The sequence below is a fragment of the Mauremys mutica genome, chromosome 1 (genome assembly GCF_020497125.1).
Source record: "Mauremys mutica isolate MM-2020 ecotype Southern chromosome 1, ASM2049712v1, whole genome shotgun sequence".
Classification (NCBI taxonomy): domain Eukaryota; kingdom Metazoa; phylum Chordata; order Testudines; family Geoemydidae; genus Mauremys; species Mauremys mutica.
In genome coordinates, this window is record NC_059072.1 from 248,804,316 (window position 1) to 248,828,764 (window position 24,449).

A 24,449-nucleotide genomic window follows, 5' to 3' on the forward strand; every position below is an offset into this window, starting at 1 on the left:
TAGTAGGTTAAGACTGAGCAACATTTGTAATTGAATGAAGTTAAAAAAGAAACTCTGGCTCCCACTAGCAAACAATTAGAGCACTTGGAAATGATTGCCATGCATCAGCAGGGAAGACCAAAGCTCTCTTAAAAATGTGAAGCATAGCATTAATTTCAAACCACTCTGCATTTCATAAACCAAAAAGTCCCTTTATTTCTGAGGTAAGCTGCTTGCAAAAATGTTAACCGCTAAAATAACTTCACATTGTAGTTTTCTGTGTCCTAGTAATTGAATAGTACTGAATTGATTCTGAGGTTTTTGAGTTTTTAAGCAATTCCATTTGAAAAAAAAAAAAGAGAAAATGTCTGGATTCAAAATATACACTTAATGGTTACAATCCAGGTTAACACCGAAACAAACAAGACCAAATACATGCTAAATTTTAAACAGTTCCATGAAAATTAACTGCCCTATGGAGATACACTGTGAAACCTCTATATTAGGGCAAGACTCTTGACTGAATGTTGAGACCAGATCTCAAATGGGCCCAAGTTTTCCAGGGCCGTGATGCTCTCTGTTTAAAAAGTAAAACATGAAGAATGATTGTGAAGTCCCCACTTAAAAATCCCCATTTGAACAACAAGGAAATTAGAGGTAAAATTAACAATCATCCTTAATTACCACCTCAATCATAAAAAATATAAACTACACAAAAAGTGGCAAGCACCACATAGTTCTTTGTAAAGAATCCTGTGGCACCTTATAGACTAACAGACGTTTTGCAGCATGAGCTTTCGTGGGTGAATACCCACTTCTTCAGATGCAAGAAGCTTTCGTATTCACCCACGAAAGCTCATGCTGCAAAACGTCTGTTAGTCTATAAGGTGCCACAGGATTCTTTGCTGCTTTTACAGATCCAGACTAACACGGCTACCCCTCAGGGGTGGGGAGATGGCCTGTGAATAGCCTGTTCTTTTTACCCTCTGAGAGACAGAAAGAGCATAGAAGTCCCTGTCCTCAATAAACCCACACTTGAGACATTAATGTCCCCCCACAGAGTTTAGCTACTCACCATATAGACACCAAGGGCAACCCCTCTCCTACCTTTAAAAAACAACTCTTCACCTTTGAATCAACCACCATGCTACATCCTTTCACATTTGTCCCTGCAAACTCTCTAGTTCATCTGGTGTAGACCCAGAAAGCTCTTCTTGGTTTTGCTCACTCTTTTTATTTCTCCACAAGAAGGCTGAGCCACGGTTTGGAACCAAAATGCTAATACAATAAGTTTAAGAAATAAAAATATATTTGGTGGGGAAAAGAGCACAGTCTGGAGTCTTTTCCCTCTTTACAACAAATGAGCTTTTAGATAAGTTGCTATAGCTTTTATTTTCTTTAAAGATCTACTACTTTTCTGGAGTAGACAGAAGAACATCGAAACAGAAAGATTTGCACAGTATCACAGAGTATAAATAAAAGTAGCCAGGGCAGAAAACATAAGAGATGAGGAAAGGTTATTTTTAAAAGTTTAGCAATGTGACAAAAAATACTCACATAATGACTGTAAGTGTCATGGCTAAGGATTTATAAGAATTTACTGTAGGAGATTAATTCATTTGTAAGAATCAGGATGATTTTCAGTGGATAAGGTATTTCACTGACGTGTTTTCCTCATTACACTACTTTCTTTCTCCAGCTTGAATGAATAGTAATCTAACCCTTTGATATGTTTTTCACCTTTTAAAATATTTTAATGTAGTTTAAGATTATCATTATAGGAAATGAGGCATTTAAGGGTATAAGCAAAAAACGCTTAGTAACATATTTGACACTGTAGTGCCATTATGATATTTTCATTCTAGTGGGCAATATTATCTGGAGTTTGATAGCAAGCAATTGAAAGTTTCAGCAGCTCTAGACTTGCTTTTAATCTAATACAGACTTAGAAATACATGTGTTGACCTATGGGCTTTGCCAGAGTTTAAATAAGAACACAGGAAGTGATACCCAGCAAGAAAGCTGGAACACCTGTATAGGTCACTGTTGGTCTATCATGCTTAACTAATTTTTCAGTGACCTCTGACCTAGATTTCCACAGTGCCATAGGGATTTATATCTTTCATCCAGCAAATCCTACACCTGCCTTTAATTAATGAAACTAGACTTAACTTTGTTATCTGATAAACTGAATTCTCAGTGGGAACAATTGTTTTATTATTGTATTGACAAATTATCCTATTAACAACTGGCTACTATGAAAATCAATTAAAATCTTGGCTGAAACACTCAAATATTGCTGGAGAGGGTACAACTGGGAATTAGCTGGTGAGTTAATGTTATTGTATACAGTTCGTAAATTAGGTGTGACCAGCTCAAACTTGGCAATTTGTATGGATAATTAGAATTCTAAATTATCACATAATATATAAGGCAGCATGAAGTGTGATTTCATTTTAGTTTATACAGAGAATACATGTATGAATCATTTTCAGTGCATTCCACGTTACATTTCCTTGCTCTCTCATTTCCATACTTCTCCTGCAGATATTTGTATACACTCTGGGCCCAGAGCCAACCTCAGCTACATCCAGTCATCCCCATAGGACAGCAAAGGTGCTTGAGGGCAAAATCTGGCCCAGTATGTTTTCTCTCTCATAAACCCTGATCCTAAGCACATTGAGGTAAATAAAAAGGACTCTTACAGTATGTCTACACTGCAAGAAAACAAACAACAACAAGAAAAGCAACCAACAACAACAAAAAAACACACTGCAGCAAGTCTCATAGCCTGAGTAGACTGACTGAGTTGATTTAGCTCAAGGGGCTAAATACAGCGCTGTAGACTAGGGTTACCAGATGTCCTGATTTTATAGGGACAGTCCCGATATTTGATGCTTTTTCTTATATAGAAGCCTATTACCCCCCATCCCCTGTCCTGATTTTTCACACTTGCTGTCTGGTAACCCTACTGCAGACTTTCCTGCTGGAGTTAGATCTGGGTTCTGAAACCCTCCGACCTCGCCAGGTCTCAGAGCCCAGTTTCCCTAATGGGAACGTCTACACTGCTATTTTTAATCCAGTATCATGAATCCCATGAGCCTAAGTCAGTTGATCTCAGGCTCTAAGACTCATTGTCATGTTTTGGGGTTTTTTTGCATTGTATACATACCCTTATTGACTACAAAGGATTTTGTATCGGGCCTCTGATTTGTGAAACACTCTCTATTACGAATGTAATTTTTTTAGATCAAAGTCCTGGACCCTGTTCCTGCCAGCAGGTAGGGAATCTTGGGGGACAATTACTGCACTGGTGGGATGCAAAATAAACTTTATTAAGAAAATGCAAAAACAGGGAAAATTCAATAGTGAGGGGTATGGGGTTTGTTAAGGTAGACAATTGAGGAGGGGTTTCTTTTGGTGAACAGTAGGGGGGTTTCAATAGTGGGGTACAATACAATGGGATACAATAGAGTGGGTAACCAATTAACACAGAAATATAAATGTAACAGGTAGCTAACAATTTCTATGTAAAGGGTGTGTCACAGCAGCATATAACCAACTAACAGTTATGGATAAAATATGTTAAATAGGAAACAATTCTAGGTAAAAATGTGTCACAGTGGTGTAAATGTAGAATGTGAGGTGTATCAGAGGGAAAAAAGTAACCAATGGGGTTTTATGCTAGACTTTAGCAATACAATTGAGGTTTGGCAGCAGGTGGAGCAGGGTGACAGCAGCAGGAGCAGGGTGAACACGTGAGGGAAGGAATTAAAAGAGAGCTGCAGAGGGAGATTTAAACTCAGGGCTTGGCTACACTTACAAATTTGCAGCGCTGCAGCAGGGTGTGAAAACACACCCTCTGCAGCGCTGCAAATTGCGGCGCTGCAAAGCGCCAGTGTAGTCAAAGCCCCAGCGCTGGGAGCCGCGCTCCCAGCGCTGTCCGTTATTCCCCACAGGGAGGTGGAGTACGGACAGCGCTGGGAGAGTTTTCTCCCAGCGCTGGCGCTTTGACTACACTTAGCGCTTCAAAGCGCTGCCGCGGCAGCGCTTTGAAATGCAAGTGTAGCCAAAGCCTCAGGGAGACACAGAGAACAAGCAGGCTAGGGAGACACAGAGAACAAGCAGGCTAGGGAGACACAGAGAACAAACTGTAAGTGACTGGGGGGGCTGACAGTGAGAAGACAGACTTAATCACAATTATACAGAACACAGCAAAATCTTATCTATGATCTAACTTAACCAAGACTACACAAATTAGCAAGTAACAAAACACAATGCAACAATTCTCTAAGCCTAACTTACAGAGTACAATGCTAAACCCAACTTAACCACAGCTATGCAAAATGAAATTACAACTTATCTAGACTAAAGGCTAAACCTAACCTAATGGGTGCACCTTATACTAGGGATAGTTCCAGAGGGCAGAGTGGTGTGTACCCAGTGGTGGCTGCAGCAGTGGGGCGGCTGCAAGCAGGCTTATTTCTAGCAGCAAAGGCGCTGCGGAGCTAGAAGCAGATTACAGATACAGACCAAGGAGTTAGCTTGGGTCTGTCTGCTGGGGAAACAAGGCCAGCAGCTAAAATAATAAAATAAAAGTATAGAAAGTTTCACAGAGGGATTCTTACCCGTCCCCAAGGCAGCAGCAAAGGCAGAAGCAGCAACAACATCAGAAGAAGCAAGGAGGACTCAGTACGGTCTCGATAATCAGGAGGTCTCTCAGGCAGCAATTCGTTCTTCGTGGGAGGGGAGTTAAAAAACGGGGGTATGCTCAAAAATAAAACGAGAGTGGAGAAAGGACCCCCCAGAACTCCTGGCTGATCAGACCAGGCAGCAATGCAGGGACCTTTCTGAGGTCTGATCAGAAAATGTCTGGTTATAAAGGCAAACTTAGGCAGCTTCCCGCCAGTAACTTTGATTGGTTCCCCTTGTTAGAGGGGAGGAGAGGAGACTTCAGGTGAACACAGGACATGTCTGGGCAAGTTTCTGAGCCACAGGCATGACTCATATGCTCAGCTATTTGGCCTTTTCAGGTCTTGCATTCTGGGCAGCGCCCCCTACACCGAGCCCAGGTTTAACAAGGTGATAACAGGACCAACCCTTTGAACAGGGCAGTGGTCCCACTTAGCACGCAGCACAAGTGGCCATCCCTTTGAAAAGGGCAATGGCTCTTGTTAAACGACTTAAGGTCTCTCTCCCTTTGACAAGAGCAGTGGCCCTGGTAAACAATTTAACAGCCAGGGAGGGGCGGCCACAGGAGGAGAACAAAAACAAAATGGAGTAAAGGGACAGCTGTAAGAAACAAAATGGAATAGGGGGAAAGCTGTAACAGACAGACCCCACAATGCAGGCCAGTGGGAAGGTTGAGCGCTGCTGGGGATCAGATTCTACCCACTAGCCAGTGTTTCTCAAACTATTGTACTGGTGATCCCTTTCCCATAGCAAGCTTCTGAGTGTGACCCCCACTTAGACATTAAAAACACTTGTTTATATATTTAACACCATTATAAATGCAGGAGGCAAAGCGGGGTTTGGGGTGGAGGCTGACAGCTTGTGACCCCCCCATGTAATAACCTTGCAACCCCCTGAGGTGTCCCGATCCCAGTTTGAGAACCCCTGCACTAGGCTATGGAGTGGAAACAGAGTTGCTCCAAATCTACTTCTGGATTTGTGGAGCTGTGATAGCCAGAAGAGTGTCCTTTCTTTCCTTGTCGACAGTGGTACATGAACTCATATATCTGTAGATTCACTGATCACACGCAGGCTTGCCCCCGGCTTGTCCACTTTCCAAAGCCCTCTATGTAGCAGCATGCCAGAAGCCCTCATAAGTCAGAGCTCTCTAGCATGCAGAGCTCCTGCATGGGGTCCAGATTTATCCCCGTTGGGCGAGGCTACAGAGTTTAGTGTTATGAAACAATTTAGGAATTAAGACCTTCATTTGGATGTCTAGAAAGATAGAGCTTGATTCTGTGCTGACTTACGCCATTGGAAATCTGGTGACTCCATTTAAGTAATTGGTTTGGAAGGGGTTGCCTAATAGATAGAGCATTGAACTGAGACCTGGGTTCAGTTCCCAGCTCAGCCCCTGACTTTCTGTGTGAATTTGGGCATATCACTTAATGTACATTATGCTCCAGTTCCCTATCACTAACAGAGGGATACTACTTCCCCATCTCACTAGAGTCTTGTGGGGATAAAATCCATTTCTGACTGGGTGCTCAGATTCTATGGTGATGAGGGCAGATGAGTAAATAAATAGAGTAGGATTGTACCCATATAAAACCTTTCTGTTTGTGTGTGGAAAATCAGGACCAATAGCTTTGTTTGTTTGTTAACATTAGAAATTTCAAATAGTCATATTATTTAAAAGAAATAGAAAATGAGTTTTATAGGCACCAGCACAGACTTCTTTTGATATAAGTGAACACTTCATACAAGCAAATTTGTTCTGACACATGGAGCAAAAGACCCAGCACCTTTTAGTATAAAAAAGTAATACTCCATTGAAGCACTTTCAGCTAATAATCACTGTAATCGCACAATGCTTTGGGATTTACTTCTGCCCTCTTGACACCCTTCATAAAGTATACTTTTAAGCAAAAGTAAGTAAAATTATATGTACTGTATAAAGTATATATTTGACTTCAAATGATCTTAAACTATACCTTAAAGTGCGCTTTGGGGAAGTATAATCAGAAAAAGCAGCACTATAGCATAAGAGACAATGAAACTTCTAAGGCAAAACTATACTTTTCCTCAAGTATATTACATTTAATGGAGTTAAAGAGTTCTTAAACCCTTTAAGTGGCATCTTGGAAAAAGGAATTCACCTTGTCATTGAGTTATTGCACATGGAAGCAGGTTAAAAAAGGCGTACATTTTGGGAAAGAAAGAAAGAAAGAAAACAAACCCCACAGGCAGATTCTGATGCCAGATTGCTTTTTAGAACTCCTCTCCTGAGATGGGGGGGAGGTGGCCTATTTTGCAATTCTGTCCCTATATATAAATCCATTGGCCTAAGGAAACATTCACTGACTAAATATTGCACTGATCTCAATATCTCAATTAAGCATTACAGAATGTTGCCTTTAAAAAAAAAAAGGAACCAAGCAGCACTGAAATTGGAATATCAGCTAATAACAATGTTGTGATATTGAAAAAAGAAATAGGAAATTAGAGCAATCGTGCACCAATGAATCATAATAAGTCTCTCAGTTGCTGATTGGCAATGGTTGCTGCAGGGATCACTGCATGAACATGTCTCTTTCACCACCAGCAGTTTATGGGCACTAGGACTCCAAAGCTAGTGCATGAAAGAGAAGGAGGTGAGAGGATGGAAAAACTATTTACTGACAATGCAGACCAGGCAAATGATTAACCTGTCAAACTAAAAACAACCGTAGCCAATAATACAGTTTGGCTATGGTTAAGTATAACTTGCTGACAGTGGATGTGTGGCATGAAATACCATCAAACTGCAACTGAGAATAAAAATATAAAACTGGAAGAAACCTTATAGTATTAACAGAGTATTCGAGTGAGTCATCAAATGTATCTCCAAATCAAACAGACATCTATAATGTACATAAGCTTTTGTCCTTCTTCGGATACAGTCTCAAATATCACAGTGTCAGCTCTTGATTATTCTGTATATTGTAATAATGCCTAATGCCTAAGACCAATACCGCATTGTGCTAGGCACTGTATAAATATATAACAAAGAGAGAATGCCTGCCTCAAAGATCTATTTGTACGAAACAAAAAGTGTCACATTTGTAGTTAGAAATTTATCATCTTCTATCCCAACAACTTTAATAGATTATTTAGGCATATAAAATAAATGTGACATAACTTCTTTTCCCCTCTTCCACCTAAGCAAGAAAATGTTACATTACAACTAACATTTTCTCTCTCATTCACCTACCTATGCTTTTGTTCTTGTATTTACATTATACAGTATTTGAAGACCTTTAACAGATCCCATTAATACCTAAGCCTAACAGATTTCTATCATTCACGGTGGTTGGTTACAATGAACTCTACAAAGTAGGATACGGGGCATTCTGTATTGCAGAACTTTGAGAGCTAGATGGCACATTATCGGCAGACATACTACACTAATGAACACAGCTTTTATTAAATTGATTAGCACCTCTTTTAGAGATCTGAGGTTTTTTTTAGTTTAAGTCAAAAGTGACAATGGGCCGGGTGGTCTCACCATATTCCCTAGTACTCCAATACAGAATTCCTGTTCCGTTCTTCAGTCTACTGGAATTATATGACCCTCAACACTCCATAGTATATGAGCTCCTCATGTACATGAATGAATGTATCCTCATTAGAACTTTGAAAGGTAGGGAGGTATTAATATCTCCATTTTAAACATGGGGAAGAAGCAAATATAGCATGTTCTAGGGGTACTGTGGCGCTAAAGGACAGAGTGTATCAGATTGTCAGCTGGTATAAACCTGTGTAGCTCCACTTAAGTGAATGGAGCTGTGAAAATTTATAACACCTGAGAATCTAGCCCATGATATCTTGAACCGTCTGAGAAATTCTGTAAATGCCTGTGTGCAAGCTAGCTATTATGCAGCAAATATTAAATAAACCAATTTCAATGTAACAGTGACTTGTATAGATTTATAAAGGGATGGTAAATTTATTGCAATGTTAGTATTCAGACCTGAAAGGTTACAGTAGTGTTGTTTTGTTGGAGAACATCTTCCACATTAAAAAAAAAACAGGTATAAACTTCTGGAGGTGGTTCTTAGAGCTGATCAAACTACTGAATTCATTCTGTTACATGTACTTTTCAATAAATTGTAAGAGGAGAATGCCAGCATCATTTATTATCCATAGGGATGGGTAGAAGACATATAGAATTTCACCTATGAAACTATTATTAGTTATTGATTGCTAAAACAAGCTCACATACATTGACATTTAATTAACTGTTCAAACTGTAAAATATATTGCAGCTCACTTTCCAACATTCTGAAATCTTCAGAAATAAATACATAACCCGTATGCTTATCATCATAATTGTAATTGGCTGATTAGTGAACCTTATATAACATCTTCAAAGCATGCCATACATGGATGGGATTATTGTAACCGTCTTTACATATACTGTAAATGTTTTGCCTATAAATGTATCCATATGCTGTATGGGTGCAATGGTGTCCTATTCAAGTCAACGGGTGTTTTGCCATTAACTTCAGTGGGGCTAGGATTTCAACCTATGTATCTGAAATACATTTTTAGTTCCGCAGCAACAATAGAAAGCTTTGGTGAGTTCCAGAGCCTTTAGTCTAGCAGGAGTGGGTTTTTCTGTTTCTTTGTTTGGATTTTTTTGTTTGTTTGTTTTTAGTATACAATAACTATCCAGGAACTTGCAATAGAACTAGATGAACAATAAAACATGCTAAATGATTTGCAAATATTTTTGCAAATAAACCAGTTGAGTTTGCTTCATGTATATTTATGAGTTAATATTTGTCATTGCTCATGAGGATCCATGAAAAAGATTACAAGCCTTTAGAGTTTCTCCACAAATGTATGAGAAGCAGATTATTCATTGCTCAGTATTGCCTATCTAACATTCATCATTTTTTTCAATATTTTGCCCTTTTAAAAGTTTCATTCCTCCAATCACAGAGCAGAAACAGTACCATGTGACTCACTTAAGCATTCAGAGGGAGGGATAGCTCAGTGGTTTGAGCACTGACCTGCTAAACCCAGGGTTGTGAGTTCAATTCTTAAGGGGGCCACTTAGGCATCTGGGGCAAAAATCTGTCTGGGGACTGGTCCTGCTTTGAGCAGGTGGTTGAACTAGATGACCTCTTGAGGTCCTTTCCAGCCCTGGTAATCTATGATCCGGTGACACACAAGCAACAAAGAATGGGGTTGACTGGGAAGTATTTAGCAGCCTATAATATACAGGAGCTCAGACTAGAATGTCCAGTGGCCCCTTTCTGACTTGAATGTCTATGATTCTATGAACAGTTTGTAAATGACTCATACATTGAAATTTGTTCACTTACGGCAGGGGTTCACAACTTAGTCAGGGTAAGCCCCTGGCAGGCCGTGAGACCCTTTGTTTACCAGAGCGTCCACAGGTACAGCTTCTAGCAGCTCCCAGTGGCCACGGTTCACAGTTCCTGGCCAATGGGAGCTGCAGAAAGTGGCACGGGGCAGGCCACCACTTTCCGCTGCTCCCATTAGCCGCTATGGTGAACTGCGGCCATCGGGAGCTGCGAGCGGCTGTACCTGTGGATGCTCAGTAAACAAAGGATCTCACGGCCTGCCAGGGGCTTACCCTGAACAAGCCACAAACCAAGTTTGGGAACCCCTGACACAGGGTGAAATTCACCTGTGCAGAAAGCCACCATAAGGCCTATGAACTACTTAAGTGCCTCTTAAGCATCAAAATAGGGTTTAACTGGGACTTAAATGGTACATAGGGCAAGTTTCATTCTCAAACCATTCTGATAAATACATCAAGAAAAATCAGGACTGGTTTGCAAAGGACTCAAGAACAAGAAAAGGACTAAATTTGTTGGAAAAGTTATTTACATTTTCTAATTCATTCAGTTTTAGTTTGCAGTCATATAAGGCTTTCTTTATGTAGGTGCTCCATTTGTTAATTTATCTCTTTGACTCCTGCATATAGAGAATTGCTGCATGCTCATTGCTGTGTTTCTATCTGTCTGAATTGCATGTCACTCCATTTTACTTTTAATATGTGCAGATCCAATTGCAATCTGCTATTGGGACTGCTAGGGAAGAACCTTACATTCTTGGGATGGTGGAAGCAGATGTAATTTCATATTTACTGTGAGACAGTAGCAAGTAACATTGCATATGCTCATTTGCTTCCATTATGTCCCTCTGCTATGAGGAAATGATCAGTTGCTGGCTGAAGATATTTGATTTTTGTTGTCTCTGGAGATAGTTGTGCATACTGCAAAACCTTCATTTTCTTTTAAGTCTTTCTTCATATTTATCCTCCTTTTTCTAGATAGTTTTTTTCCCACTGAATCTTTTTTTAGTCTTGTTCATGGTCTTTTTGAATGATGTGATGATTCTGGTATTCAATTCTGTCCTAGTAAGCCAATCATTTGTTATCTAAAATTCTGAATTATATATGACATCATATAATGTATCTTTAACTTTCCTATAGGCACCAAGAACACCATAAGCCAAATTTGCATTTCACAAATGAAATCACCATTCCCTACATACACCTGACATGATGAAACATCAAAAGAACCATGATATACCCTAGTCCTGCAATATGAAATACTGTACATTTTCTAAAACTGTGCATAATGATGAGTTCTGGGATGTATATGTAGTAAAACTCACCAATTTTTCATAATGTTTCCTTCTGTAACTCCAGCAAATTAAGTATGATAATAAAAATGGGCAAAAGTTTGAATTCCTCTGAGTTCTGACAATGGAATAACTAAACCTACCTTTCCTTCAGTGGGAGTTCCTTATGTAGCTCGACTCAGCCCAGTCCTCGCTGACTTGTTCATTCTGAATTTTTCAGGCAATATCATTGGGCATCCACACTACTGTCACATGCTAAACAAAATATCTACCTTATCTAATTCAATCAATTTGTCTTGTCTGTCATACTTTGCATGGACATGACACCTTCATCCAACAAACTTTACAAACTTTAATTAATTTAGGCTTCTAACACCGTGGTGCGGTAGGGAAATATGATCTCATTTTATACAAATGAGGAAACTGAAACACGGAGAAATTAAGTAACTTGCCCAGGGACACACAAGATGACTGAAGCAAAGCCCAAAATAAAACTCAAGTCTCTTGATACTCAGTCCTGGGCCTTAACCATAAGAGCATTCTTTTTAATTTGTCTATCTACTCAGTCTATCATGGGCAAATCTCAAAGATTTTGTGTTTTAAATTCCAATAAGCATGCAAAAGCTCAGATAGTTATACAAAATGTAGGGATTTTTAAGGCTTGCTCCCTTCACCAATGGTCTCCTGACAAAACTTTTCTTGAGAACTGGTTGAAATTTTTCAAAAGTATGGTTTTTGTTAAAAAAATGGCCTTTTTCAAAACTCAAACTATTACAAAATATTTTTAAATATTTTCAATATCTCTTATGCTTTTCTCAACTAAAAATGACAAAAAATAATTTTTTTATGTTTTTGTTTTATTTCTTCTTTCTGACTCTCTGCTCTCTTTCCCTGTCCCCTTCTTTTCCCTCACTTTGACAGTGGCACAGTGGAAAAAGTGAAAGAAGGAAAAGGGAGGAATAGAGAGAGAGGGGAAAAGGGAAAATCTAAAAACCAAAACATGTTCAAAAGAAAAAAATTGGTATTTTTGAAAACTTTTAAATGGAAATGTTTCTGATTTTTCGGAACATGTTCATGGCATTCCCTTCCTTCCCCCACCCCATTTTTTGTCCAGATCTACTTGTTTTCCCTTCACATTGCTTGTCTCTTTAGGCTGTATGACTAAACCTCTGTGAGACCTTCTGAAATAGGCCCCACCCCTTCCATTTACAATCCATTGTGAGGATACCCCTCTCACTCTAGAAGTACTTATCTCATCAGAGGCAAGCTCCCATGTCTCTTCCCTCTGTTGGAGGGAGGCCCATAACTCTTTCTCCTAGCTTGTATTACCAAACTTCAGAGGAGGCAACGTGTAGCACTCTACTTCCACCTCTGGCTCCATTCTTCAGAGTTAGACCTCTTCTGGTGACATCTAAAGAGGGAAATATATCCTTATCCTCTCTAATGAAGGGAGCTCTAGGCTTCATAGTTCTTATATTTAAATATCATGCTGCTTTGTGGCTATTCCATTAATTGTGCCTCAGAGTCCATGGAAGCCCCAAAGGAAGCAAGATATGAGTGCCTCCAGGGTTCCCAGGTACTGTCAAGCATAATCAAAGGTGGAGCCTGACCCCAATGCCAAATGTAAAACAGAGCAGTACCAGGTCTCAGCAGAAAGCTTGACCGACTTCTGTGCTCTGGCTTTCAAAAGAACAAAGGTTGTGCTGGGAAGTTTAAGAAGGTGTTAGTTCTGGAAAAGGTTTTTAAATGTATCAATTTGAACCCGAAAAAAGAGCTAGGGTTCAGTTTGGGGAATGAATTCACACTAGTTCTTAATATTAACTTACTCAATTAGCCCCTCTGTAATATAAGAAATCACAGAAATAAAAGATGTGACAGACCTAGGGCCGAATTCTCCACCCCACTCATGCCAAGCTTGGGTACTGTGGAAAGGGAGCTAGTTGCCCCTTGCCTCCAGCCCCTGACTTAAGTTGGGGCTGTTCTGATTTACACCACTGGCATAATGTCTATTAATGACTTTACCCAGTAGACGATTGGCCGTAGCAGAGCTCTGCCCCACCCCAGGCATGCTTTATATTCAGCCTGCTCCCAATAAACAAAGCTCTCATCCCTTCCTTCACATTGGGGTTGCGGGATGCAACTGACACAGGAGCTGGATCTTCCTCCTCTGTAGATTTTACCAGCAAAGACTCGTCCATGCAGGGGGAATTCTCCACAGGTTGTTTCTGGCTACTGACATCCACTTTGTGCAATTTGAGCAATGTAGGGTTGTTTTCTAAAGTACATTTTCTAACATCCAGCTAGTGCAGTTGCAGTTGAGATTGAAAGTGTTTTTTGAAATCAGAATGATCATATTATAAAAATGGATAAGAAGTTTCTTGAATGAAAAAAAAAGGAAAAAAACAAGGTAAATGAGTACATATCATGACTACTTACTGTAGTCATCACAATTAAAGGGAAATATATATATATATATATAAAAATAGTTATTATTCATGAAATGTTTATAAAAATATGTAACAAATAATTATGACTAACACATTGTCTAATAAAGATGAAAATGATGACAAGCCTGAATTTTTAATCTGAAAATAAAGAACATTAACAAGTTTTAATTATACAGTAAAATATTTAAAATTACCTTCAATGCTAAAATCTATTTGTATTTAATGTATTTATTTTTTAAATATCCGTAACATTTTTATGAGATTTGTACATAAAGCAAAATCAGCTGTTACAACAAAAGGCATCTTGACACTAAATGTATTCAACATCTTGATCAAAATTTCCATTTTGTTTATTTTTAAGATAAAGCAATAATCTTTGTACACTGTATTAAAATTTATACTCCATGTAGTGGGATACATAATGAATACCATTACAAATACAAAAATAAAACTGCATTTATTAGGAAAAAAATTCACACAAGGCCAGATTTTCATGTGTAAAATGTGTGTGCATTTTGTGTGTAACCAATTTATGCAGCTATTCTCTGAATATCATCCACTTGTGCGATTCTGGTGGAGATCCAGCTATAAATTTAACACTACCCTTCCCCCCATAGAGCACAACCAGTCTTGTTCCATCCTAGGTTATGGATTTTGTTTCAGATTCCCAGGTGTACAGCACTACTCAAATAACATTCTAATGACTGGCAAGAATAAAAGTGAACATCTCATGGATCTAACTGGAGTCTTGCACAGAGGAAACGATTATGGTGTGAGATGTTTTAAGAACAAATGCCACAAGGAGTCCAGTGGCACCTTAAAGACTAACAGATTTATTTGGGCATAAGCTTTTGTGTGTAAAAAAACCCACTTCTTCAGTTTTTTACCCACAAAAGCTTATGCCCAAATAAATCTGTTAGTCTTTAAGGTACCACCGGACTCCTTGTTGTTTTTGTGGATACAGACTAACACGCTACCCCCTGATACTTAAGAACAAATGCAAACTTGTCTAGGACTTCCCACAGTAATTGGGGCATGCGGTTCTCACAAGGCACCAGCTAGGCCACTGCAGACCATAGTTTCCAAAACGGTAAGCACATGGCTCTTTCCTTCAAGCACTCTGCACACTCTAGCCCAATCCTTAAATTTGACAATGTGAGTAGTCCCAATACTGCAAATGTGGCTGTTCACATGCTTAAAGAATGATTATGGATGAGATTTTCCAAAAGTGACTGGTGAGTTAGCTGTCTCTGGTTTTGACTCTCAGAGTGGGTTGCTCATCACTTTCTGAAAAGCAAGCCTCCATTAAAGTCTCTCAAGTGGGCATCCAAAAATCAAGGCACCCAAATCAGTTGTGATTTTTGAGAATCTTAGCTTACGTGTTTTGCTAGATCTGGCTAGAGTGCTCAGGACCTTGTAGGGTCAAGTTCACCAATTCCAAGTGCATGATTTTCTGGGTATACGGATGGCCTTATCCACTATCTGTCTATGGTACTAAGGCCTCTTCATGATCTCCTAGGATAAGGAAAAATCTAGACCTGGCCACATGGGTGTGAATAGAGTTGGGTGACTATTGCATCTTAAAGCATCTCATAATCTTCCACAATGGCCTCACATATATACTGAACAAGAGACATGACAGAATAGATGCTTGTGGCATAGATTCAAGAGAGCCCTCAGAGCAGAAAAGCAAGCTCTCATTAGAACATAAGAACATAAGAACATAAGAAAGGCCGTACCGGGTCAGACCAAAGGTCCATCTAGCCCAGTATCTGTCTACCGACAGTGGCCAATGCCAGGTGCCCCTGAGGGAATGAACCTAACAGGCAATGATCAAGTGATCTCTCTCCTGCCATCCATCTCCATCCTCTGACGAACAGAGGCTAGGGACACCATTCTTACCCACATTACTACTACTTAACAATAAATTTCTGAAGATACATTATACTCATTTTTCCAAAGGGAAATTTTGTTGTCAATGTATTGCTCTGAAAATATAAGTACTATAAGTGGAACAGAGCTATCTTGAATATAGACCCTTCTGTTCTTCACTTAAGATAGCTTAATCATTTTGATAATTTGTTTTAAAGTTTTAAAAAAATAAAAGATGAAAAATTCTAGGGGTTTGGGAAGGCAAAGTGGTTTAGTGTGATAAACATTTACCTGTGAGAATGGACGGAAGCCTGGCTTAAGTTATGAGTGATTGTGGTCTTTAACCTCGTTTTATGTTGATATTATTATTTTCTGGGTTCCAGAGGGAGTAAAGATACATATTTTGTGGTTGATATCCCTTCTCAAAACTGACCTAAAATAAAACTTTTGGCCTGTGCAGCTTCAGGGTAAGCAGTTGCACATGTACTTATACAGCCAACTCACAGGTGTTTAGTTTTGTATTTGCTAGCAAACAAGGAAAGGGAAAGGTGGGAGGGGGGAATCTCCTATAGCCGATAGACAGTGAGAACGAGAGTTGTGCATGACACTAATAACCTTCCTCCACAACAGGCTCAGGGGCTAAGCCAAAGCCAGATCCCTGCAGTTCTAATAGCATGCTGTTCTTCAGGAAGTGTTAATTCGCTGGACAGTTCCCAAGTGACCTTGGACATAACAACAACAGCAGCAGCAGGAAGAGTGGTATCAGGCCCCTCAGCACTGCTGATGTTATAGATCCAGCAGAGCCTAGTTGAGAAGGATCTATAAAAGTGGTTGTGCCCAACTTTTTCCTTTGTGACACCCTCTTTTTCTGATTCTGCTTGAAGTAATTCTGCTTTAGCCTCTGAACTTTATTCAGCTTTGAAATAAAAACACTGCCTCGTCTATTCACTCTCTGATTGCACTTAAACAATATATATATCTCCAAATTAAAACAAAATACTTAATGTGCTTCAGACACACAACAATAAATAAATACATCTCAAACCACAAAAGAGTCCAATCCCAGTCTCTGGGGTATACTGTTGTCTCAATCCTGCGAGATGCAGTGTGCTCTGGCCCCTAGCTAGGAGGACCATATTTTCCAAAAGGGAAAACAGGAAACCCCACAAGGCCGGCCCGAGGCCTCCTTCCCTCCGTGCAGGGCCGGCTCAAGCTCCCGCCACTTTCCTGAACTTTCCTCCCCACACAGGGCTGGCATTGCTGCTGGTCTCCCCAAACATTCCTCCATGCCCCACTAGGGGTCTCACACCACTTTTTTTTTGTTGCAAAACTGAGCATTTTCCCCTTTGTGCTTGTCAGTTGGCAAGCGCAAAGGGGACAAATGCCCAGTTTTGCCAAAAAAGTCAGGATGGCCAGGACAGGGCTTAAAAAAGGGACTGTCCCAGCCAAAATGGGACATATGGTCACTCTACCCCAAGCTGGCAAAGGAGCTGCTTAATTTTCAGAATATGAGCATACCCTTAAACGTGGCGAATGGGTTTGTTTCCGTGATAATTATAATGCCTGGCAGAAGGGCCATGGAAGGCCAAAAAGACAAAGGGCAGGAAGCAGTGAACAATACACAAACAATCCATAGGCGGATAGCTTTTCTCATCAAGCAACTTCCATTAGTTAATAAATACATTAAAGAAGAAATACATGAAAAGGAAAAGAGCTAAGTTTGCTGAGTAAATTATTCTTTCATGAATTGTTCACTCAGATATAGTAACAAGGCATCACTGGGATTCTGGGACTGCATTCACTCTGGTTAATGTATAGAATATATACATATACACACATATTTTGTACCTTGTGCTTCAGCAAACTGGAGGTATTCATTTACTGACTGGCAAATGATCTACAGTGGCTACTTATTTGTTTTAGTTAAATGATTAATTCAGAGGGGAAAAATCAGTTTTGAAAATCTGTATGCACATTGTTTTTTTTAAAAAGCAGTATCTTTAAAATCTCAGTTCAGTATTATTGTTTAATTAAAAATAAAGTTTTAAAAATATTTAATGGCTCTTACATCTATCTGTTTTCCTCTTAGGTACCCAAACTAATGTCCTGATGTTGCTGCTCCATGGGAGGGAGATGGAAGCTATCTTTGGCTTAGCACTTTAATTAAATATAGGCAGTGCTTTCAGGAAAGCAGAACCAGGAAGGCAGCAGAGGCGGGCAGGGAGTTCTGGATTAAAAACATCCCCCACACTTAATTAACAGGATCGTCCAATGTGCCAAGCCCCCATCTCCTCCTGCCACGGAGCAGTAACTTCAGTAGTTCAGGGACCTTGGAAAACTAAGGAAATAGCTGAATCAATACTTAAAACGTGTAAAAAAAGGTTTATTAAATAAATAAATTAAAAAGCACCCAACATTTCAAAACAACTCCTTAATATTAATGTAGCCCTATGAATAGAATGATCCAGGGTTCAGTTAATAGTCATCCTCTGTCAGGTGTTTTTAACCTAAGCAGATGGTATTTTAAAGATCACTTGTATATTCCCTAGTGAGCCTGAAGGTGGAGATGGAGGGGAAAGACTCCCTATTAGATGGGCTGGAACTTTCCTTCTTAGGCACTTATCTTTGAGCCTAAAGGAATAAGAAATAGTTCAAACAAACTCTTCTCCGGTTACTTGATTTCAGCACATTTGTGACCTAGATAAGATCATTATCTAACAGCTGGGAGTTAAGTTAAAGTTACATAGTTGTTTTAAATAGGAAAAAATAGTTATAATGTAATATAATCGGTGTTTGTGAAATTGCTGTGGCATCTTTCTTTGGCTCTGAGCCTGAAGGCATAAAGGGCAGTTTTAGAGAAATTATTCAACAGGTCAGATAAAGTGGCTGTTTTAAATTACAAAGCTTGGGCAGTGGCATAGTTGGGGAAATGGCTTAATATCCCCCAAAGTATTTTTTTTTCCAACGGCAAGGGTAATTAGCCATTGGAACTTACCTAGGGATATTCTGGCTTCTCCATCACGTGAAGTTTTAAAATCAAAACTGGATGTCTTTCGAAAACCTCAGACAGAAGTTACAGACCTAACGCAGAAACCCCTGGGGAAATTCTATGGCCTGTGGAGCGGGGATATGCTTGCTCTTTATAAATATATCAGAGGGATTAATATTAGGGAGGGAGAGGAATTATTTAAGCTTAGTACCAATGTGGACACAAGAACAAATGGGTATAAACTTGACACTAGGAAGTTTAGACTTGAAATTAGATGAAGGTTTCTAACCATTAGAGGAGTGAAGTTCTAGAACAGCCTTCCAAGGGGAGTAGTGGGGGCAAAAGACATATCTGGCTTTAAGACTAAGCTTGATAAATTTATGGAGGGGATGGTATGATGGGATAGCCTAATTTTGGCAATTAATTTTGGCAATTGATCTTTGATTATCAGCAGGTAAGTATGCCCAATGGTCTGTGATGGGATGTTAGATGGGATGGGAGCTGAGTTACTGCAGAGAATTCTTTCCTGGGTGCTGGCGGGTGTGTCTTGCCCACATGCTCAGGGTTTAACTGATCACCATATTTGGGGTCGGAAAGGAATTTTCCTCCGGGGTAGATTGGCAGAGGCCCTGGAGGTTTTTCGCCTTCCTCTGCAGCATGGGGTATGGGTCACTTGCTGGAGGATTCTCTGCAGCTTGAGGTCTTCAAACCTCAATTTGAGGACTTCAATAACTCAGACATAGGTTAGGGGTTTGTTATAGAAGTGGATGGGTAAGATTCTGTGGCCTGCTTTGTGCAGGAGGTCAGACTAGATGATCATAACGGTCCCTTCTGACCTTAAAGTCTATGAGTCTATAAGCCAGTGTTATGCAGGAAGTCAGACTGGTCACAGTGGTCCTTGTGGCCTTGGAATTAATGAATCTTTGATTTATTGGAAGATAACTGCACATGCTGAAAGCTTCTTCAGCCAATCAAGTCACAGATTTCATCATGTACATGTCATCCATATCTGCATAGAGAAAGGGATTTTACCAAAGTCTATCCCTCCCCTGGCTTTCCACACAGAAGGGGATGTCTCTCACATCTGCTGCAAGGTCAAGTCTCCTTCTCCTTCTCCCTGGACCCCACAAAGAATCCTTCTCTGGGTCTCAGACCCACAAGTGAGAAGCGGGCAGACTGGGCAGAGGCCAGTATTCTCCTGGTAGGTTGCATTAACTTCTCCACGGCACCCCATCATCACTGTAGAATCACAGTGGCATCTTCACAGTGGGTCTCAGAGGCAGCCCTGGCAGAGGGTGAGGAAAAAGCTTGCACACTGACTTAATTGGAACCATGCTTCCAGGAAGCTAGAGGGAAAATAGGAGAACCTATGGCCTATGTGGATGCACAGGCCTTCATGCTCAGTCCCTAAGCAGACCTCCCAGGATCTGAATTCTGGAGACAGACCTACCTATTCTGTGTGTAGTTGTTTGCAAACCCAATCCCTCGATGCAACAAAATGGGCATAACTGCACAAAGAAAATCTAATTTCCCTCCTCTCTGTCTCTTCCTGCCATTTTATCCACATGAAAAGGTGATCTTTAATATTAGACAAAGGTAGGCTTGTATTTTTGGTTAGTACCATGGGAATCCCATTCCATATTTACAGTATTTTAACATCTCCTGTTTGCCCAGGGTGTTGATATGATTCAGAATCGTATTCCCCAAAATCCTTTATTTGGGGATTTCCCCATCAAGACTCCAGCATTACAAAGAAAGTACTTGGTGCCCTCGGATGTCTCTTGATTTATTAAAATGATTTATTTACACTGGTTGAAACTATAGTAAAGAACAAAATTGTCAGACATATAGATGAACATAATTTGTTGGGGAACAGTCAACATGATTTTTGTAAAGGGAAAATCATACCTCACCACGGGGGTCAACAAACATGTGGACAAGGGGGATCCAGTGGATATAGTGTATTTTTATTTTCAGAAAACCTTTGACAAGGTTCCTCACCAAAGGCTCTTAAGCAAAGTAAGCTGTCATGGGATAACATAGAAGGTTCTCTTATGGATTGGTAATTGGTTAAAAGATAGGAAACAAAAGGTAGGAATAAATGGTCATTTTTTTCAGAATTGAGAGAGATAAATAGTGGTGTCCCCCAGAGTTGTGTACTGAGCCCAGTCCTGTACAACATATTCATAAATGATCTGGAAAAAGGGTTAAACAATGAGGTGAAAAAATTTGCAGATGATAGAAAACTACTCAAGATAGTTAAGTTCCAAGCAGACTGCGAAGATCTACAAAAGGATTTCTCAAAGCTGGGTGAGTGGGCAACAAAATGGCAGATTAAATTCAATGTTGATAAATGCACAGTAATGCACATTGGAAAACATAATCCCAGCTATATATATAAAATGATGGGGTCAAAATTAGCTGTTACCACTCAAGAAATAGATCTTGGAGTCATTGTGGATAGTTCTCTGAAAAGATCCACTCAATGTGCAGCAGCAGTCAAAAAAGTGAACAGAATGTTGGGAATCATTAAGAAAGGGATAGATAATAAGACAGAAAATATCATATTGTCTCTATATAAATCCATGGTATGCCCACATCTTGAATACTGTGTGCAGATGTGTTTGCCCCATCTCAAAAAAGAGATATTGGACTTGGAAAAGGTTCAGAAAAGGGCAACAAAAATGATTAGGGGTATGGAATGGCTGCCGTACCATGAGGAGAGATTAATAAGACTGGGACTTTTCATCTTGGAAAAGAGACGACTAAGGGGGCTATGATAGAGGCCTACAAAATCATGACTGGTATGGAGAAAGTAAATAAGGAAGTGTTATTTACTCCTTCTCATAACACAAGAACGAGGGGTCACCAAATGAAATTAATAGGCAGCAGGTTTAAAACAAAAGGAAGTATTTTTTCACACAATGCACAGTCAACCTGTGGAACTCCTTGCCAGATGATGTTGTGAAGGCCAAAACCATAACAGGGTTCAAAAAAGAACTAGATAAATTCATGTTCTTTAATGTCTATTAATGGCTATTAGCCAGAATGAGCAGGGATGGTGTCTCTAGCCTCTGTTTGCCAGAAGCTGGGAATGAGCGACAGGGATGGATCACTTGATGATTACCTGTTCTGTTCATTGCCTCTGGGGCACCTGGCATTGGCCACTGTCTGAAATGGCCAATGCCACCCGCATGGCCCCACAGAATGCCAACATTTTTATGGCTGACTTAGAACAACACTTCCTCAGCTCTCGTCCCCTAATGCCCTTGCTCTACTTGTGCTACATTGATTATATCTTCATAATCTGGACCCATGGAAAAGAAGCCCTCGAGGAATTCCACCATGATTTCAACAATTTCCACCCCACCATCAACCTTAGCCTGGACCATTCCACACAAGAGATCCACTTCCTGGACACTACAATGCTAATAAACAATGGTCACATAAACACCACTCTATACCGGAAACCTACTGACCGCTATACTTACCTACATGCCCACACCACACTATCCATTGTCTACAGCCAAGCTCTACAATTCAATTGCATTTTCTCCAACCTCTCAGACAAACACCTACAAGATCTCTATCAAGCATTCTTACACCTGCTGAAGTGAAGAAACAGAATGACAGAGCCAGAAGAGTACCCAGAAGTCACCTACTACGGAACAGACCCATCAAAGAAAGTAACAGAACACCACTAGCCGTCACCTTCAGCCCCCAACTAAAACCTCTCCAGAGCATCATCAAGGATCTACAACCTACCCTGAAGGATGATACATCACTCTCACAGATCTTGGGAGACAGGCCAGGCCTTGCTTACAGACAGCCCCCCAACCTGAAGCAAATACTCACCAGCAACCACAGACCACACAACAAAAACACTAACCCAGGAACCTATCCTTGCAAGAAAGCCCGTTGCCAACTCTGTCCACATATCTATTCAGGGGACACCATCATAGGACCTAATCACATCAGCCACACTATCAGAGGCTTGTTCACCTGCACATCTACCAATGTGATGTATGCCATCATGTGCCAGCAATGTCCCTCTGCCATGTACATTGGCCAAATCGGACAGTCTCTACGTAAAAGAATAAATGGACACAAATCAGACATCAAGAATTATAACATTCAAAAATCAGTCGGAGAACACTTCAATCTCCCTGGTCACTCAATTACAGACCTAAAAGTCGCAATATTATAACAAAAAAACTTCAAAAACAGACTCCAACGAGAGACTGCTGAATTGGAATTAATTTGCAAAAAGGACACCATTAAATTAGGCTTGAATAAAGACTGGGAGTGGATGGGTCATTGCACAAAGTAAAACTATTTCCCCATGTTTATTTCCTCCCCTACTGTTCCTCACAACTTCTTGTTAAATGCTGCAAATGGACCATTTTGATTACCACAACAAAAAGTTTTTTTCTCTCCTGCTGGTAATAGCTCACCTTAACTGATCACTCTCGTTAGAGTATGTATGGTAACACCCATTGTTTCATGTTCTCTGTATATATATATATCTTCCTACTGTATTTTCCATTGCATGCATCTGATGAAGTGGGCTGTAGACCATGAAAGCTTATGCTCAAATAAATGTGTAAGTCTCTAAGGCCAGGTCTACACTAAGGGCGGGGGTCGAACTAGGGTACGCAAGTTCAGCTACGTAAATAGCGTAGCTGAACTCGAAGTACCCTAGTTCGAACTGCTTACCCATCCAGACGCCGCGGGATTGAAGTCCGCGCCTCCAAGGTCGACTTCGACACCGCCGTTTGCAGTGGTGGAGTACCGGAGTCAACTGGAGCACGCGGGGAGTTTGAACTATCGCGTCCAGATTAGACGCAATAGTTCGAACTCCGAGAAGTCGAACTCACCGCGTCGACCCGGCAGGTAAGTGTAGACTAGCCCTAAGGTGCTACAAGTACTCCTGTTCTTTTTGCAGATACAGACTAACACGGCTGCTACTCTGAAACCTGTCGGAAGACAGGATACTGGGCTAAATGGATCTTTGTTCTGACCCAGCATGTCTGTTCTTATGTTCTTATGTCAATTAAGATCCAGAGTGACCTGCTTGTCCCATCATGTAAGAATGTTCAGCAGACGGGACAGCATCAAGGGACAATGCAGGTAGCACTAAGACATTTCTCCCACGCTCAGCTTAAATCAACTAGTTCCTTCATTGAGATCCTTGTGTCAACCAGAAGTAACTACTGAAGCCCGTGGGCCTGATTCTGATCTAAATTACACTAGGATAAATCTGGAGTAAGCCTTCTGAAGTTATTATGAGTCAATGGGATTATTTGGAACTGATCCTGGGGTGATGGAAAGCAGGTTCTGGCTCCTTCATTTCAATTGAAGTTACTAAAGTGACTTGGGTAAGCAATCAAATCACGCCTGCTTCCTCATACAGACTAGAGTAGGGGCACCCTTGGAACACCTATTTGAAACTAACGCTAAAAAGTTAAGTTAGGGAAACCTAACACTATGCCAAACTCCACCCAAATTCTCGTACATGTGATTAGGACAATCTTTTTACATGGATTGAATGCACTTCTCCTTCCATGAAAAGACACGTATATTCGCCTACTGAAACAAAGCAGAATAGGTCCCTATGTCTGTACCTGGCATTGGAATACTGAATTGGAACATAAGTGTTTTCCAGCAATATATATTGAACAAACATAAGAAATATGGGGACTTAATATGTAACAAAAAGAGAATTTATACAAAAACAGACATAACAAGCCAAAGTTAATTCATCACAACTTTCACATAAGCCTTTGTTGGGCAGTTGGCCAGGCCCATCACATTATCTGTTTGACTCA